General features: G+C 45.7%; 1 pseudogene; it reads right to left on the bottom strand.

Moving 5' to 3' along the window:
• Positions 1-5,577: 5,577 nt before the first annotated feature.
• LOC121047284 lies at positions 5,578-6,735 on the bottom strand (annotated as a pseudogene).
• Between the last annotated feature and the right edge of the window lie 1,247 nt (positions 6,736-7,982).

Genomic DNA, 7,982 nt, shown 5'->3' with positions numbered 1-7,982 from the left:
TTTTTCTAAGAGTGTAGGGTTGCCCCATGGGATGTTCTTCCGATTTTCTGTGACTGGTCACTTGCAAAATACAGTAAGAGGGTCATTTCACCACAAATCTTCCGGCAGGAGTTCCTCTCCTTGCAACAAAAATATGCAGACTACTTGGAGTTTTATACAGATCGGTCCAAATCGTCGTCTTTTATAGGGTGTGCTTTATTCCGCCTCCTACAGCAAAGCCACACAAGTTGACTGTAGGGCAAGCATTTTCACCGCAGAGCTTTATGCTATTTTACTAACGGTCGAACATATACTTGACAATAGTATAATGAAAGCTGTAATTTTTGTTGACTCACAAAGTGCCTTATTGGCTGTGTCTTCCCTGATGCCCACAAAGAACCGCCTTGCACAACATCTGCATAGTAAGATCAATAGCGCCCTGCGACGCGGTCGGGACATTAAGTTCTGCTGGGTGCCAAGCCACGTTGGGATTTTGGGCAATGAAGAGACGGATAAATTGGCCGTGTCTGCCCGAGGCTTGTCTATAACATTCAATTGCTTACCTTATCAAGATTTGAAGCCACTTCTGAGGAAATCTATTTTTCTCAAATGGCAGCTGGGATGGGATACAGAGAGCAACAACAAACTTTACATTATCAAACCCGTTCTGGGCGTTTGGGATAGCTCTTACAACAGGGAAAGTGGTGTGGAGGTTCTTCTCCACACCACATTGTGGAGAGCTAATGACCGTGTTGCACATATTGTGGCATTGTTCGTCCCATCAACCACTCCGTCAATCATGTTTTCTCGAGCTTTTTAGGGATCATCTCCCATTTCATCCCTCTTTTTTGCTTGGTGATAATCCTTTAGTTCCATTCAGCCGTGTCTTAGACTTTTTAAGACAAACTGGATATTTATACCATTTGTAAATATGTAACCTCAAAGTAAACTTTTGTTATAATATGCTCTAAATATGTTAAGTTTGGCGCATTAAGGCCCTCGTTGCTACTGCGCCAATAAACTCCTAATCATCATCATCATCATCAACGTTTGGCGTGCGTGATGGATACAACAGAGGTGGTCACTTCTCCGTGATCAGTCGGCAGGTCGTTTACGTCGTGTACGTACGCTAGCTACGAATGGTACCTTCGATTCGGTTTAGTCGATTCTGAATGAACGAACAGCAGATTCTGCAGGAAAGCGAGTGGGAACTCAGGTTGAACGTTAAATATGTACCATCAATCATCTCAACTTGCGTGCCAATGATATCTTTGTCCTGTAGAAAAATGTACATTGTTGTACAGTTTAGAAAAGGAAAGAAACTCCAAACAAACTGAAGGGGGCCCAACGCTTCAAAACTGTCCTGGTTTCATTAACCGCGTTGATCACTTCATCAAATCCCATTAAGCAAATAAGACACACTGGTATAACTTTAGCAAAGGCAGGGCTGAAGCCTGGGGTAGTTGGTAGTTTTGTTTTTGTTTATTGTGTTTTTTTAGGATGACTAGCTTTGGTATATTTTTAGTTGGATCCATACAAGCACCTGCAGCTAAGCAATTGAGTTTTCTACATAGCAAATCCATGAGCTGAAGGCACTTGAATTTGCTCTACATGCTGGAAAGAAGTAAATTACAAGATCTAGAAGACATTTTAATGTGACTGTTCTGATCAATGTTATGTTTTCCCATACCCACCGACCCAACACGAACCAGAATTAGAAAGGCAGTGATTGCATGTAGAAAACTTCGATGCCATCAACATTCAACACTATTTCCTTTTGATTGCTCTGGAATCGCAAGAGCTGCACTTCTAACCACGAAGAGCCAGATGTGGTTCACAGGCCAGTTTTGAGGAATACTGTTGTTTGTTGTTGACCTTATGACCTCTTAGCTAGCAAGTCTATTTGTGGTCTCTCATGTCGCATCGTAATATCCTATATAAATTTTTGTCCCCCAGGTGTGCTCTGTACACTTCCTCGATGGCAAGCCAACGACCATAAATCCAACGCCAATGCTGAAGCTTGGGTACCAGAGAAAGGTAAATAAAATTAGTAATCTCTAGTGCTTTGCTTTATTTCCTCTGGTCAAGTGATTAAGCAGTGCTGGTGTGCTGGTAAGTTTGTGGCGATGCTACACAACCTCATTTAGAAGCGTGAAGTGGGGGGATGAAGAGGAAGAAGTAAGAAATAAAGCCTGAAGGACACAAAAAATGGTTGGCATTCTCCTGGTCTTTCGGTTTTTCTGCCATATCTGGCATCCCAGTCTGTATGCCTGTATGTTCTGCCAATTCGGTATTCCCAACAGCTGTTCTCTTGCAGGGCTGCAATAATAACATAACCTAAACCTTGTTCGAAATAAAAATGTAGTTATGGATCGCTCATCTCTATCAGTCCCACCCATGTTGTCAAAGGTCGCTTACAAACCCTTTGTCATGACCAGGCGTCACAGCATCTCTCTTGTTGATTGTCACGCCGGCCCTTTTGGGCAATGCCGGAATTGGAGATACGGCCACCGAACCAGTTGAGTTGCAAGCCGTTTCCATAGATCTGGTGCACAACAACCTGACTGTATAAATGAGCCCCTTCAACAATCAGTCCAAAGGAGGTTTAGTTGGCAGCTCCATAAAACTGTGCTGCTTCGATTCGTCATAGACCAAGGTACGATTCCCCCAAATACCAAAGCCGTCTTCAATTCCCTGGGCTGCAGTAGGAAACCAGCATCCGGTGAGATATGCCACAAGAGTTCCTTGGGGCAGTCAGTATTCTGTTCTCACCGATGCTCCGGGATATAATCTCTGCTCCATTCCACGCTTACTGGACTGCTTCCATACAGCTGACCCGCCATTTTCAAACACAGAGTAAGACTAAGAGCGCAATACGAAACAGAATTTGAAAGGCAGTGATTCCATCTAGAAAACTTGACATTTCCTTCATTGCTTCAGAGATTTGCACCCTTGGCAAGCATAATGTTCAGAAGAAAAAGTGGGTAGGCATGGCAGGCACGGCTGCAAGGCCACCATCGCAGGCAGGTATATATAGTGCTCCAGAAGTTATCAAGAAGGCCTGCCTGCATCGCTTCAGGGGCCCCTCGTTAAACAACAAACAGATTTTATCGGATGTGTGTCCGATAAAATCGGACACACGCCCCGATTTTATTCCCAGGGGCATCGAGGGGAAAAGGCCTGCATTGGAGACTGGGTCTTTAAGTAAGAGTAATGAATTAAGGACAAAGGATACTAGGAAGCATTGGGCATCCCCTGGCTTCCAGGTTCAGTTCAAGAAGTTTCATGGTTTTTCATGTCGAATGACATCAATAAAATTTACATTTTAGGTGACACCTGGCAGGCGACAGCTTCAAAAGCACCCGCAGGCACGCCCAGCAGGCCTTGAAGTTTCAACAGTTGACACTACCAGTGATGAAGACACCACGCCGTGTACCGCTAACTCTTTGTCGACACCCGACGACTTTGACTCGGACAGCGGTTCTCTTTCGTCAGAGATCTTGCCTGCACCTGCACCTCCGTTAACTGAACTGTCTCACCTATGTCCTAGTTCGAAGCCACAAAACACCCCTGAGCGAGAGGGTGCTAGTCCAGGTGCAGCTCCTAGTACATATCGGGAGTGCAGTGTGCAAGCAAGACCTCAGATGGTCGACTGCGCTACGCAGTGGGAAGATAATTTCAGCTACGTCTCATCAGAGCACTGTTATGTGACAAAAGCAGAAACAATAACCAAGTCAGCCGAGACTCAAACAGTGTCTTTGCCGTTCCATGAAACGCTGTCGGAAGCGGACTGTTCCTTTTACACAGGCCTTAACCTTGACGCTTTTTCAAAACTCGTCATTAGTGTTAGTGCGGTGCACAGGTCTGGCACCATGAGCATTGGGGATCAAGTCCTAATGACATTGATGCGCCTGCGTCTGTCACTACTTTATGGGGACCTTGTGCGGCGATTCGAAATCTCGGTTGGCCAAGTAGGAAAGGTGTTCCGGAAGATGATGAGCGTACTGGCAGACATCCTATCCAAAGTGATAGTGTGGCTACCAAAGGAGGTGATTCTGGCAACCATGCCTGTGCAATTCATTGAAGGTGGATATAGGAACACCATGGTCATCATTGATTGCAGTGAGGTACCTCTGCAAATGCCAAAAAGGCTGTACGCCAGAGGGCAGTCCTTTAGTTACTATAAGGGACGCAACACAGTAAAGTTCATAATTGCTGTTGCACCCAGTGGATTTGTCATGTTTGTGTCGCGTGCGTACGGAGGGCGAGCATCTGACAAATTCATAGTGGAGGACTCTTGTTTTGCCGAGTACCTCTCCGACGATGATCAGGTGATGGCAGACCGGGGGTTCAGCCTGAGTGCGGAGAGAAGGGGGTGAAGCTAAACATACCGGCTTTCACTAGAGAACGAAAGCAGATAACTGAAAAGGAAGCGACGGAATCTAGGAGAATTTCCGGGCTACGAATCCACGTCGAGAGAGCCATCGGAAGGGTTAAGACCTATCGAATTCTCAAGCAACCCCTGCCAATCCACCACAAGAAGATCATGAACAAGACCATCTTGGTCTGTGCTGGATTGTGTAACCTGAAAGGGGCATTGATTGCAGCTCAAGATCCCCAAAAGCGAAAGAGAGAGCAGGACGATGATTAAAAGAAAGTGTTGCTTGCATGTCAGCTTTTCCCGCACATCCAGATGGGAGAGAGTTCTGCGTTTCTTTGCTTCAAATGGCCATAACCAGATAGCGATGACTCGTCTGTATTTGCAAATAACCCTTCCGTAAAGACAAGTACCTTATTTTTCAAGCTGGGCATAGCATTGTGGCAGCCATTGGGGGGAAGATCAGCACTCTCCCCCTTGGAGGCGGGGACCGATGGGCACAAAAGCCACTTCCAGGTGCAAGACAAAACTAACGGAGCAAGAAAATAGTGGTGGGCGAGGGTCTGGAAGGGGGAGCAAGCAGTTGACATCGCCGTCGGTGAAGCACACATGAAGGCACCCTAGTTGAAAGGGGTTGTGACACAAAGTGGTGAATTCTTAGCTGCGGCTTCACCTTGTTTTTCTGTCCATGTTCACTTGTTTTTCGTGCACACATTTTCTGCCTCTAGTTGAGACAATAAAATATAAAGGGTTTCCTGCAAAGAATTGCAGAGAACCATCATCCTTATCTGTCTGAGTGAAAAATGATTTCTGTATGATCACACAACTCTGGATCTTTTATTTTTCTCGAAACAACTGCTGAGATTTCTTCATGCAACTCAAAATAAGGCCAGATAAGTTCTGGTGTACAGGCATGCAACTATATCTGTTGGTGCAAAAAGGGTTACAGCCATTTACAGGTCACTTGCTGCATAAAGCAAACAGAAATGGTGACTTGAACCGTGCTGCGACAGAAGTTTCACACACTTTAGGCTGCCCAACTTTGTTCCCTAATCTCTAGTGAGAAAGCTTAATGCATGTTGGCTAACGTGCGATACTCATCTGAAAGAATGGCAGTACGATCATGTACGGCGTCCACCAGTCTTGGCAGGTAGTGCTGAAAATAAAAATCTGAGAACCGGGTGATGTGAGCAATGACAAAGTCTGGCTCATAATCAACTTCAAACGGGACGGTCTTTAGCCTCGACCACACATAGAAAAAACAGTGAGTTCTTTCAGTGCAGAACATGGTGAACTGCACCTGGAAATAGTAGCCATTCTTTCCATTTTTGGCAATGAAGTAGTGCTCCTTATCCCCACTTTTTACGACTTTAACATCATAGTGCTTTGCTTCGCTAATGTAAACTTTGCAGTTGTCAGTCTGGGGGCATTTAATTTCCAGGATGCTGTCATGTCCTACCAGGCCATCCGGACTCGCCGAAAAGAAGGGGTGAGTGGCACTCACAGTAGTGCCACATAGGGTCACCTCTCGCCCAGTTTCTTGGCAGAATGCTGCCCTAGCTACTGGCTCATATATTCTACCATGCTCGGTGGCCTGGTTACCCCTGAACTGAGAGTGCAAGCAACCGTTAACAAAGTTGTCAGGAGCAGTTTTAGCCATTTTTGGAACCTTCGACAAGATAGATGCCGTCAGCCGAACTTTTCGGCTACTCTTCCACAGTTCGCCTTCCCGATCTAAAGTAATCTCTGCAAGTGCACCCCTTGCAGATTCCTCAAGCCAAACCCACCCTTTGTAAAAAAGAAAAACACGGACTGCACGAAAGTGGCTCAACACCCTGGTGGCGGCCATGAATTATGGAAGAATCTTCTTCCGTCCCACTGATGTCAGACTCCAGTCTACTCACATCCGCAACTTTTGTTGCTTGGAGCAGACTTCCCTGCACTGTCAGGAGTGGTGACACAACGGAGTCCTCCATAAATTGGACATACGCTTCGCGGGTCTTAAACTTCTCAAAACGAACCTTTTCACGGGGTGGTACTGGCTCTCCCATTTCTTTCTATAGCTTGAAATTCATGTCCCCAATCTGACCCGGAACCACATTGCGCTTTCTACCAGAGTTCCAGAGTGCACTTTCATCTGTGCACGAGGTTCCAGTCAGGCCGCTACGAACGGCAAACTCCACCTTCCAAAGAAGCGCCCCTGCAAATGGAAAATAAAGTTTACATATAATTCTCGTAGTCTTTGAGACGACAATCACGTAGACAAGCTCTATCCGCTGCAGCAAATCAAGGTGCCTCCGGAGGGGATACCAGCTTTCCACCTGCACTCCTCCTATGTGGTTACAAATCTACATACCAAACCCTGAAATGCTATTCATTTAACATGCAGCTATGCATTCGTGTGACCGTTTCTCTGTGTGGAACACTGTATACATAATTGCAACCATGGTGGCACATGAATACCAGTGCCTTCAACATGTCAGTGGAGCCAGCTTTGGCAGGCTTGCAATTGTATGCACTTGTTTACACCAGAAGCATGGTGGTGGTGGGGCACCCTGCTTGCAATTCTGTATAGAATGAGCACAGGGCTAAATTTAGATGCATCATACAATAGACAAGCCAAACCGCAACATACAAAACAAAAAAAAAATGTGAACAGACCACTCAAGAAACAACGTATCTGGCAAATGCTCTTCGTAAGGCCGTACAAAATACAGGGTCCAAGCGAGAAAAGTAAACCCTCTTTTTTGGCCTGCATAAAAAAAAGTATGCATCGCCGACCGCTGAAACTCTGCCAGAATGTAACCCTAGCAGTCCGAGCAAGATGCCGAAGTTTTAGAGCGCCGAGTCAACGAATTAAAATGTTATAAGCAATTTTCTGAAAATTTCAATGAGAAAATGAGGTCGCGTCCCGGTAGCGTCTCCCATTCAACTCCATGCTTCAGTCAGCTCCGTGAGCCGCCATCGGCCGCCATTTTTCCATTGAAAAATTTCGATAATTACTCGTAACTTTTTAATTAGATGGCACTACGTTCTGAAACTTTGGCATCTTGGTGGGACCGCTAGGGTTACATTCCAACTTCAGCGTTCGGCGATGCGTAGCTTTTTAGGCGTCCCAAAAAGGATGGTTTACTTTTCTCGCTCGGACCCTATAGATGTGAAACAGCTGTCCAAAGGCATCATGGGATGACGTCGAAACAAATAATGTGGTGGGATGCCTTGAAGTTTCCGCTAAGGTATAAGCATAAGCATATGTCATGTACCTGAAAACGTCCAATTTTGTTTCTCGCAACAAAAGATGGCACATCTTAGAACTGTGAAAAATTACTAGACTTTTAAGGAACGGTCAACTATCCCTCAACTTACCCACGTGGCTACATACACGAGTTTTGCCGACCATGCAAGAGCAGGCGCCTGTCAGCACACGACAGTCCGTACCAATGCACACCCATGGCTTATGGGGTGCATTGTTCTCCGACTATGATGGAGTTACATCACCTTTTATGATGCAAGCGTGTTCAGAGTATTGGTGTATCAGCAACTGGCCCACCTTACCACTGATGACATAATTATAAGATTCCAGGCTTTTCAGAGCCTGAACCTCTTCCAAGTCGCAAGCTTTCGT

This window comes from Ixodes scapularis, unplaced genomic scaffold (assembly GCF_016920785.2).
Source record: "Ixodes scapularis isolate PalLabHiFi unplaced genomic scaffold, ASM1692078v2 PGA_scaffold10__122_contigs__length_95168666, whole genome shotgun sequence".
NCBI lineage: Eukaryota > Metazoa > Arthropoda > Arachnida > Ixodida > Ixodidae > Ixodes > Ixodes scapularis.
Note: the sequence above shows the minus strand (reverse complement) of the source record. Positions and strands in the feature narration are given on the sequence as shown.